Source organism: Trichechus manatus, unplaced genomic scaffold (genome assembly GCF_000243295.1).
Source record: "Trichechus manatus latirostris isolate Lorelei unplaced genomic scaffold, TriManLat1.0 scaffold00065, whole genome shotgun sequence".
NCBI lineage: Eukaryota > Metazoa > Chordata > Mammalia > Sirenia > Trichechidae > Trichechus > Trichechus manatus.
The window spans coordinates 7,913,219-7,923,938 of record NW_004444001.1 but is presented as its reverse complement, the minus strand read 5'-3'; the positions used below and the strand labels follow the sequence as shown (position 1 = coordinate 7,923,938).

General features: G+C 41.6%; 1 protein-coding gene across 1 annotated transcript in view; it reads left to right on the top strand.

Moving 5' to 3' along the window:
- The first annotated feature begins 958 nt into the window (after positions 1–958).
- TRERF1 (transcriptional regulating factor 1) overlaps positions 959–10,720 on the top strand; it is a 93,914-nt gene continuing 84,152 nt past the window's right edge. The window contains exons 1-2 of the mRNA XM_023734205.1: positions 959–5,034; positions 10,090–10,204. The gene's annotated coding sequence lies outside the window, so the exon portion shown is untranslated. The remainder of the gene's footprint in view (positions 5,035–10,089; positions 10,205–10,720) is intronic.

Genomic DNA, 10,720 nt, shown 5'->3' with positions numbered 1-10,720 from the left:
CAGGTCACCATTGTCTCTACATAGAACTAATTTGACAGAATGGTTGGCCTCCAGGTGACTGTAGTCTGTGATTCTCACTGAACTGATAACTCTCTGCACTCTTTCTTAGATGCTCTGTAGGTCCTGTTGCAACGTTAATTCCTCCTCCTTCTCTTCCCCATTTTCCTTCCCCTCCCCCTCCTTCTTTTCCTTCTTTTTAAAATCTATGCCAATTTCTAATTGATGTGGGTGGCATGGAGGGAGTTCTTTACACTTCATTGGATCCTGCTGCTTCCCATTTCATAAGCCCATAGTTTATATCCTGGGTTCCCTTCCTGCCCCTGGCTGGATTCCTCTCCCCCTGCCTGGTGGGATGTGAGCTGTTCTCTTCATTTCAGCCACCTTGTGACTGAGAAGAGCCCTTCGTCTTGAGGCTTTGTAGAGACCCATATAAAGTGCTTGTTTCTGTATATTAGATTTTCTTCCTTTCCAAGACTTAACTCTGCATTCCCCCTTAACTCTAATAACAGTGTGGTATATAAGGCAGCATTGGGCAGAAGGGAAACTGAGGCCCAGAGAGCCGCACAGGATAGTGGAATGAGCTTCCAGACGTACAGATTCTGGCTCTGTCTGGTGGTTTGCTGGCTGTGGGTCCTTGGAAAATCACACAACCTTCCAGGAAAGTTTCTTCACTGGTGATGTGAGAAGGACATAAGTAAGATTTCCTTTCCTGTGAGGCAGTGTGAGGGAGCCCTGGTAGCACAGTGGTTAAGCACTCTGCTGCTAACCGAAAGGTCGGGGTTTCGAACTCACCAGGCTCTCCGCAGGAGAAAGATGTGGTGTCTGCTTCCATAAAGGTTTACAGCCTTACAAATCCTATGGGGCAGTTCTGCTCTGTCCTGTAGGGTAGCTGAGTCTGAATCGACTCCATGACGATGCATTTTGGTTTTTTTCAGTTTTGTCAAGGAGTTGGAGCCCTGGTGGCACAGTGATTAAAAGCTCGGTTGCTAACCAAGAGCTCAACAGCTCGAATCCCCTGGCCACTTCTTGGAAACCCTATAGGGCAATTCTGCTCTGTCCTGTAGGGTCGCTATGAGTCGGAATCAACTCTACGGCAGGGGTTTGGTTTGGTTTTTGAGGCGGTGTGGTTATGGGGTAAAGAGGAAACTTGAAGCTTTGGTGCTTCAAGTCCTGACCCTGCCACTCACAGTTGTGCGGCTTTGGGCAAGTCACTGGACCTCAGTTTCTTCACTTATAAAATGGTGATACCGGCACACAGGATTGTTGTAGATATGAGAGGTGCTGTCCAGGTGATCCTAGCACCATGTGGGGCTTGTATTAGGTTTCCAGATGTGGCACCTGTTCTACTTCCTCTGCCATTTGAGATTTGGCACTTTTCCCAGGAGGGCCCCAGTCATTGGCAGTGGAGTTGGAACTGGAACCCAGGTTTGCTGGCTTCTGGCCCTGAGCTCCTGGGTATCTGGAGTGTCCTGGGGAGGTTATTAAGCCTTGGGCAGCGGGGTGTGGCATGACTCAGTGAGGGTTGGTTCTGGTGAGGAGTGGGACTTGCTACTGGAATCTCCTAGCACACTGGCTGGGGTCCCATAAGGATACAGACCAGGAAACGGTGAGTCAGCAGGACCCTGATGGCTGACCCCTGGGCCTTTGCAAAGCAGCCCTGCAGCCCCAGTACCAGCTGGGAGGCAGTTTCATGGATTCCAATTGAGGGAGGGGCATGATGGTCCCCATTCACTGGTATGTAGTGATAGTAACAGCCGCCATTTATCCAGGGCCCTTTGGGAGGCAGGCAGTGTGCTCCGTGTAGGATCTATGTTCTTACTGATCTCCATGACACCCCTGGCCAAGAGGACACGGCTAACCCCGACCAGTGAGGTGGTGGGGCCAAATTTGATCCCAGGTCTGCTTGGCTCCAAAGCTCATGTTCTCCAAAGCGTGAAATTGTATGGCCTTCCTTAAAGTAACCTGCATCATCAGGGCTCTCCAACAGTAATTTTAATAATACAATGCTTGTCCATGTCCCAAAACCCACTCTCACTGTCAGCCTTATGTCAGAGTTTACCGACTAATTTTACCACCGGCCAAACTGAATTTAACCAAGTTACCATTGTTGCAGAGAAAAGTAGGTAAGAGTTCTAAAACGTGTTATAAATTGGGAAGGAGGGCAAAATGGCCCCAATTTGGATGTCTTCCACCACTTAGAAAGAGGGAGAATTTAGCAGATATGCACATTATGTTCCTGTGTTGTCCTAGGTAACTTGTTAGACTTTTTTTTTTTTTTAACTGCACGTCTTTAATGCCTGCCTTGATTACCACAGTGATTGGAGCCCAGTCTTAGGTCAAGAACCTATTTGGTGCACATTAGGAGCCTCCTGAGATTTCTCATCCAATTGATTACTCTTGCCACACACTCCTTCCTGCCACAGGACCTTTGCACAGCTGTTCATTGTGCCTGCAGCACCCTTTCTTCCTATTCTTTGTTTTCTGCCCTCCCTACTTTGCTTCAGTAATTTATTCTTGGTGCTCAGATTAAAGATGAATTCCTTAGGGACACCACTACTGACTTCTTTCCATACTGGTCTGCCCCCTGTCACATGCCATTATAGCAGTAGCCATACTTCTTTAGAGCAAATCATTACAGTTAGTCCTAATTTTTTAACTTTGGTTTCCCCCACTAGACTATAAACTCCATGAGGGCAGGGACCACATTGGTCTCACTCAGCTGCTGAATGTCTAGTGCCTTGCACTTGCCTGGTACGTGCTGAGCACCCAGCCAGCATTGGATGGGTGAATGGATTGTTGAATAAATGGATAGATGGAGTTCGTTAACTTCATTTCCTTTCCCTTAACTCCAACCAATAGTCTCTTCTTAACAGGGAAGAGAAATTGTAATTACCTGTTACTGTATCTCTCTTCAACCTCTTTAAAGAAGAGCCCATCTTTAGAATCCTAGAGGTTAGCCCATTGTCTGACATATAGGATGATCAATAAACGTTGAATATGTGGTTGTCTAGTGGTGGTTCAGTGGTAGAATTCTCACCTCCCATGCTGGAGACCTAGGTTGGATTTCCAATTGGTATATCTCAAGCACAGCCACCACTCATCTGTCAGTGGAGGCTTGCATGTTACTATGATGCTGAACAAGTTTCAGCAGTGCTTCCAGACTAAGATGGACGAGGAGGAAGGGCCTGGTGATATACTTATGAAAATCAGCCAATGAAAATTGTATGGATTACAGTGGTCCAATCTCATGGGGTCACCATGAGTCGGGAGCCTTCTTTATGGCGGCTAACGACAACAGTGTGGTTGTCTAAGTATAGCTCTTGCCCATGAGACAAGCAGTTCCAAGGACTCCTGCTGCTGCGGGGGAGCTTGGAGAGTTATTTTTATATGTTAAGTGTAAGGATGGCGTATTTATTCATGGAAACGGGATGAAGTGCATTCCTACTTCTGATTCCATGCCATGGTTTAGCTCCTTGGTAAGGTCTGCTATTCAGGTTGCCAGTTACTATATTGACTTATTTGTACATAAACAGTTATTCCCTATAACCTTCTCTTCGCCAGCATTCAGAGATAATGATATACAATCTTGGTAACATTGCAGACATCGCTTCAAAAACATTCTGTTGCTATAGGGATGTTTATGATGTGCTTATCGCTAGAATTTCATGAACAACAAACTCCCAAATTGCAGATGATTTAGCGTTTGAAGGTGGGAATGAATCTGTGTGTGTTTGCATTTAGGAGGCGGAAGAAAACCCAAGCCTTTGATAAAGGAAGTTTTTCTTCTGCAGAATTATCTTCTAAGGTTTAAAATAAGGACTGCTTAAAAGCTGAGAGTTTAGAGGAATGAGCGCTTTCTCTTAAACATTCAAATAGGTAAAAATGACTTATAATCTCTCCCTGAAGTATTAAGGCAGTAGGCATTTAAAGGCTTTTTTGGAGCTAGCTGTCACAGACAAAGGATTTCTCAATTTTTAAAAAAAAATCATTTTTAAAAGCATTGAATAGTAGGAATGAACACCAGCAGCCCTCCTGACATTTTGAAAATGATTTATTTTCTAGAATGTCCCAGTTCATTCTGGTAGATGACTCTTTGTTCTTCTCATTCAGGGAGGCCTCCTAGGCCAGGGTTGCCATATTTAGGGTTGGGAAGTTCAAGGCGGAACCAGACAGGGCTCCCGGCACAGCTTTAGACCAGGTTTGGTGAGCCTCATTCTGTTACCTGAGCCTGGCAAGTTGGTGCCACCACCTCTCTCCAGGTAACCCAAAGCCACACCTTCCAAAACAAAGTCCCTGCCATCATTCTTCCTCCTGGAGAACATTTTGTAGTCCAGAGAGTAAATTGGGAAACATTTTCACTTTTAGCCACCTTCTCTAGACAAAGAGATTGATTAGCCAGGCATCTTAAGAATATTGCGCTCTGTACAAACCTCTCTATACAGCAGTACAAGCCCTGGTGGCCAGGGATAGATTACTCAATAAACAAGACAAACACGTGCTTAGGACACAATAAAACAGGAACACCCTTGTCCAGAGCAAAGACCTAGAGATGCCAAGCAGATAGAATGTAAGGAAAAGCAAGCGCCACAGTGGAAGGGAGCTGGCGGGGCACAAAATGAAATTAACACCACTTTGGAAATGTTGTATACGACGACAATTATATGTTCCTTTTCATGTCGGACTGATGGAGTATAACCTCACATGTAGTACTCTCCTATCAACCACAAGAGAATGTGCCAGCGGCTTTATAATCATGTGACTTGTGGTGTATCTGGTCCTCCACAAAACGAACCAAAACGCAACTTCAGATTGAGCATACCCTTGTATTTGTATCATGCTCTTTGCAGTTGCTCTAGCCCCCACTGAGTATCAGCACTAGGCCAACGAACTATGGAGGTGTAGCATCCAAGGACGGAAATTGAATGCGCGAGTTTTTAAGTATTATTTCAAGATGAGAAGCCCTCATGGAGATCTGCCAAAGGCCCACCAACAAACATCATACAACAAACGAATGAAATTATTTCCGACTGCCTTGTAAGTACTATTTCTTTTGACTGTCTCAGACCTAAAGAACAAAATTACATGTTCCAAATCAATTTTTTTTTACTTACTAATTTTCAAATATAAATTTTCATGTTAACACCCAAATTCGAATGTAAGTTTTATTTTATAAATTTTACTTGTTTTAAAAAATTTTAAGGAGCCCTGGTGGCACAGTGGTTAAAGCGATTGACTGCTAACTGAAAAGTCAGCAGTTCAAAGCCACCAGTGGCCCTGCGGGAGAAAGATGTGGCAGTCTGCTTCGATAGAGATTTACAGCCTTGTAACGAGTCGGAATGAGTCAGAATCAGCCTGACGGCAATGAGTTTGGTTTTGGGTTATAAATTTTATTTACTTTCAATTATTCAAATTTATTTGTGACAGTAAAACCAAATTTAAAAAGTGACAGAATTCAGTATCCAGGTAAAATGAAATGGCAAGAACTGAGTGAAGCACAAAAACAAAAGCTTGAAGGAAATAAAAAGATTTGTGAATCCCCAAAGACAATTCCAAAATTAACTTCCTTTTTAAAATGTAATCAGAAGAGAGTTCTTCCGTTGAACGCTCAAATTTAATGGGTGCAAATCGTTTTACCAGTACAGCTAGTGCTGAAATTACTAATAGCAATACAAATGTAACAGGATTTGTTCCAAATTCTGCATTCATTCCTTGCTGTAGTAAAAAAGTTAATAATGATGTAGAAAGTGAAACTATTTTAGAATCTGAAATTGTCGCACCTGCAGACCCTGTAAATAACAGAAATGCAGATCCTGCTTTGTGGAATAATTTTTCTTCTAACGATGCAAATTACTGGATTAAAAGACGGCTAAGTGATTGTCAGCATCACAGTGGACCATTTGAAAATTTGTGTTTAAAATTTCTGGGTGGTAGGGGCAAGAACAAGAAGGCAGGAGGGGACAGGAAAGCTGGAAATGGGGAACCTGAGGTCAAGAAGGGGAGAGTGTTGACATGTGAGATTGGCAACAAATGTCAGAAAACAATATGTATATTAATTGTTTAATGAGAAGCCAGTTTGCTCTGTAAACCTTCATCTAAAGTACCATAAATATATATATATATATTTTTTTTAATACTAGATGGTAAACAAACAAGGTTCTATAGCCAGCTAATGGTGAAAATTATAAGAGAGAGTGGCTACTGTATTCTCCATCGGTTGGCTCTGTGTATTGTTTTGTTTGCAGACTCTTCAGTCCTAAACCATTTAATTCTCGATTTGCTATGGATGGATTTAACACTTGGCACAACTCGAATATGATTGATAAACATGAAGACAGTTCGATTCACATATGTTGTCATATTTAAACTGAAGACATGGTTTTGGCTTAACTCATGAACTGGAAACACTAATGAATGTCAGTATTGGAAAGTTGCTTTGCAACACGTTGTGGCTGTCATTATAACAATCGCTGAACATGGACTGTCTTTTCGAGGAAGAACTGAAGTGTTTGTGTTCCCGCAAAATGGAAATTTTGGGAGTTTACTTGAGCTTGTTGCTCAGTTTGATCCATTTTTAGCAGGTCACATCTCAAAATATGGTAACCGGAAAGAGCAACCTATCATATATGTCTAAAACAACATGTGAAGAAATAATAAACTTAATAAGTGATCAAGTTCAATCAGCTATTTTCAGCGACATAAGTGTAGTTCAGTATTTCAGCTTGTGGATTCCACTCCTGATCTTCCTCATAAGATCAGCTAAGTATCACTTTAAGATACGTATCTCTAACAGAAGGAAAACCTGTTGAGCGATTTATCACATTTGCTTGCTTAAAAAGTCATACTGGTAGGCATAGATTAAATTGTGTCCCCCAAAAATGTGTGTCAACTTGGCTAGGGCATGATTCCCAGTATTGTGTGATTGTCCACCATTTTGTCATCTGATATGATTTTCCTATGTGTTGTAAGTCCTACCTCTATGATGTTAATGAGGCAGGATTCAAGGCAGCTATGTTAATGAGGCAGGACTCAGTCTACAGGATTAGGTTGTATCTTGAGTCAGTCTCTTTTGAGATATGAAAGAGAGAAGCAAGCAGAGAGACAGGGGGACCTCCTACCACCAAGAATGATGAACCAGGAGGGGAGCGTGCCCTTTGGACCCAGTATCCCTGTGCTGAGAAGCTCCTAGACACAGGACAAGAACCTTCCCCTAGAGCCAACAGAGAGTAAGTCTTCCCCTGGAGCTGGCACCCTGAATTTAGACTTCTAGTCTCCTAGACTGTGAAAGAATAAATTTCTGTTTGTTAAAACCATCCGCTTGTGGCAGCAATCTGTTATGGCAACGCTAGATAACTAACACACTGGTGAAGAAATTGCAGGTCAAGAATTTCACTATTTATGTGAAGTTTGCAAATTTGGTTTTCTAAGTGCAGAGGCCAGTCCTATGACAATGCTGCCAGTATGTCAGGGTATTATAAAAGTGTGCAACGGAAAATTTTAGAACATAATATGCCATTTTCATACCACATGCTGCGCATTCACTTATAATCTTGTAGGAGGTAGGTTGTTGTCCAGAAGTAGTTAAATTTTTTTCTACTGTTCAGTTACTCTGTACTTCTGCTCACTGATGGGCAGTTCTTAAAACATATTTAGGCAATGATCGACTATTAAAATGTCTTTCTAATACACATTGGAAAGTGCATGCTGTAGCAATAAGTGCAATTCTGGAATCGTACACTCAGATTGTAGATGCCTTAGAAAATATTACTGAAGACAAGACACAAAAAGGAAATACCAAATGAGAAGCTGTAAACATCACCAACAAAATGCAAACACTTGAGTATGTATTTATGTTTGTTTTGTGGAACAATATATTGCAGCATTTTCATCAGACAAGTTCTCCAAGATTCAGAAGGAAATTTAAAGACATGCACAAATCTCTAGCAGTCATTAACAGGGTATTTACATAATGTAAGAGAAGATTTTGAAAACACAACAAAACAAATACTGCCAGTTACTGATTATCAAGCAGTTCACTGTCACAGAAGTATTAGAAACAAATAAATGACAGAAGTGCTCCAGAAGTATCACTGGGTGCCAGAGATCAATTTCGCATAACCACATACTATACCGTCATTGACACACTTGAATCTTGCATGAACAGAAAAGGTGAAAGTGTATGAATTTGTTTCAAATAGATTTCCTTCTTAAAACAGTGTGGGTATACCTGATGAAGAATGCACGAAGACATCCAAGAAATTAGTTCAGGCTTATCCCGATGACTTAAATACAAACTTTACAGAGAAGCACAATTTCATTCTTACATAAGAACAAAGTTTACAGATTCAGGAAAGACAAATTTTACTCATGTAGTCATGTATGATTCCATAATAGAAGATAAAATACAACTCTTATTTCCCAATGTTGAAATTGCTTTACACATATTCGTAACTTTAGCGATAACAAAATGCACAACAGAGGCTCATTTTCTTTCCTAAAGAGACTCAGAAACCCTCGGCGTACAACAGTGGTTCGAGAAAGACTCGATTCATCATTCTTATTATGTATGGAAGTAGATATTGTTCAGCAGCTTAATTGTGACAAAATCGTTGAAGAATTTGTAAGGCAAAGAAAAGAAATGTTTTTAATTATAACATATTAGAGGTGAAAGATCTATCTAAAAATAAAATATAGTAATTTGTTGTAATATTTGTTTTTTGATCATTAAATTTTCTTTTATGACATCTTTTCATTGGTTCATTTATAGTTATAGCATTTATTACAAAACAAGCATCAAAACTGAAGTAAGAGCCGTTTAAAGCAAAATTGGTGAAAGTCAATTTTTCATTGTGGGAGATCAACAGAACTTTACATTGATTGTTGAAACAACTAAGTTCACTGACTCATTTTCTTCGTTGTAGAATATGTGGAATATTCTTTTTGTAGAAGATGTGGTGTATAGTAAAAACCTTACTACCCCGCATCCACTAAAAATTTTATAATCCAGTTCATCTTATTCTGCTAGAATGTCATACACCGCTTTCATGTTCAATTGCTAATATTATAGTTACATTTGAAAAGAAGTTACATCATGGATAGCTGAGACCTGTGTGTGTGTGTGTGTGTGTGTGTGTGTGTGTGTGTGTGTATAACTCACATGTTCTGTTCAAATGCATGAGTATGCAGAGCAGGGGGCATCACAGATTGTCAGTGTTTAGGGCGCTCACATGCCTTAATCCGGCCCTGCTGGTGGCGCAATGGTTAGGTACTTGCCTCTTAACTGAAAGTTTGGCGATTCAAACCCACCCAATAGCTTTGCGGGAGAAAAGACCTGGCGATCTACTCCCATAAAGATTGCAGCCTAGCAAGCCCTATGGGGCAGTTCTAGTCTGTCCTATAGGATCGCTGAGTCAGAATCGACTAGACAGCACACAACAACAACTCAAAATGCAGTCTGTGGAACGATGCTGGTCTGCAAACTGTACTGGTCCACAAGAGAAGTACAGAAATTAATAGTCAGTACTTAGAAACTTTCGTACAGATATGACAGAGCTTTCTGTTGTATCAAATAATGAAGTATAGGCTTGTATTTTGTATGAATCTTTTTCATTTCATTTTTCTAGCAATTCATTTTTATTTTCCAAAGTGTTCATCTGTAATGGATTGGAAGTTAAAAAAATAAAAAACTCGTTCTTCATCACAAATAATCTGAGACGCAGTGTGCACTTGTAAATTGCCTTAGCTCCCTGTGGGATAGGTAGGCTGTTGAATGAATTTTGGGAAACCATAGCACTGACTGAATTATACTGTAATGAAACACATGTATGTCTCTTTCTCCTGCTAGACTGTCTTTAGAGCAGGGACTGTGTATAATTGATCCTCGTAGCCTCACTCCTCAGTGCCATGCCTGGCACGTTGTCGGGTTTGGGAAACATTTATTGAACGCGTGCCTGCCTGCTTCCCAGTTACATGATGGGGCGAGGCCAGCCTAAGCATCTCCCTGGGCTTCTGGGTAGTGTCCTATGCAGGCTGATGATGGAGAGCCAGGAGCAGGCAATAAAGAAGTAACCTTTTCCTTCTCCCTCCCCACAGAACCAGGTCTCGTCTTCCCACCTGTCCAGCAGCATGAGAGCAGCATGACTGGCCGGCTGCAGGAGAAGCCCCAAGAGCCAGGCCCCCAACTCAGCCATCTGCTGCGGAGGTCAAGGTGAGCTTGCTTTCCTTCTCCTGGAAGGTTTAGAAATTTTCATTTTAACTAGTTCTGTATGCTTTGGTAATCCCTCGTCATGTGCTAAAAGAATGGGTTTGACTGGGACAAAGGTAGATTTAGAAAGTACATGTCAGCCCAGTGGGACAAAGTATGCTCATTTGGATTAATGGAGAGACTGATGGTGGAGTGGAAAGGACACTGACTTGAGTGTCTGGAGCCTGGAGTTCTCGTTATTCCTCCTCAATCTCCTGAATCTGGGATCTTGGGGAAGTCTTTTGGGGAATTGGGTTCTAAAATCAAGTAGTGTTAGTCTTCCCACGTTGTTCTTCTTCGTCAGTAGTGCTTTACTTATCTGGAGCGTCTTCCCTTTCTATATGAAGTTGGTGATTTGTTTCTCCCTTTCATTAAAAAATGGTGTTGACGCAAAATGTAACAATTCTTGTTGGTTACCAGGGATGGGAGGGGTGGGGGGGGAATATTAAATAGGCAATAGACAAGTGGTATCTTGGGTGA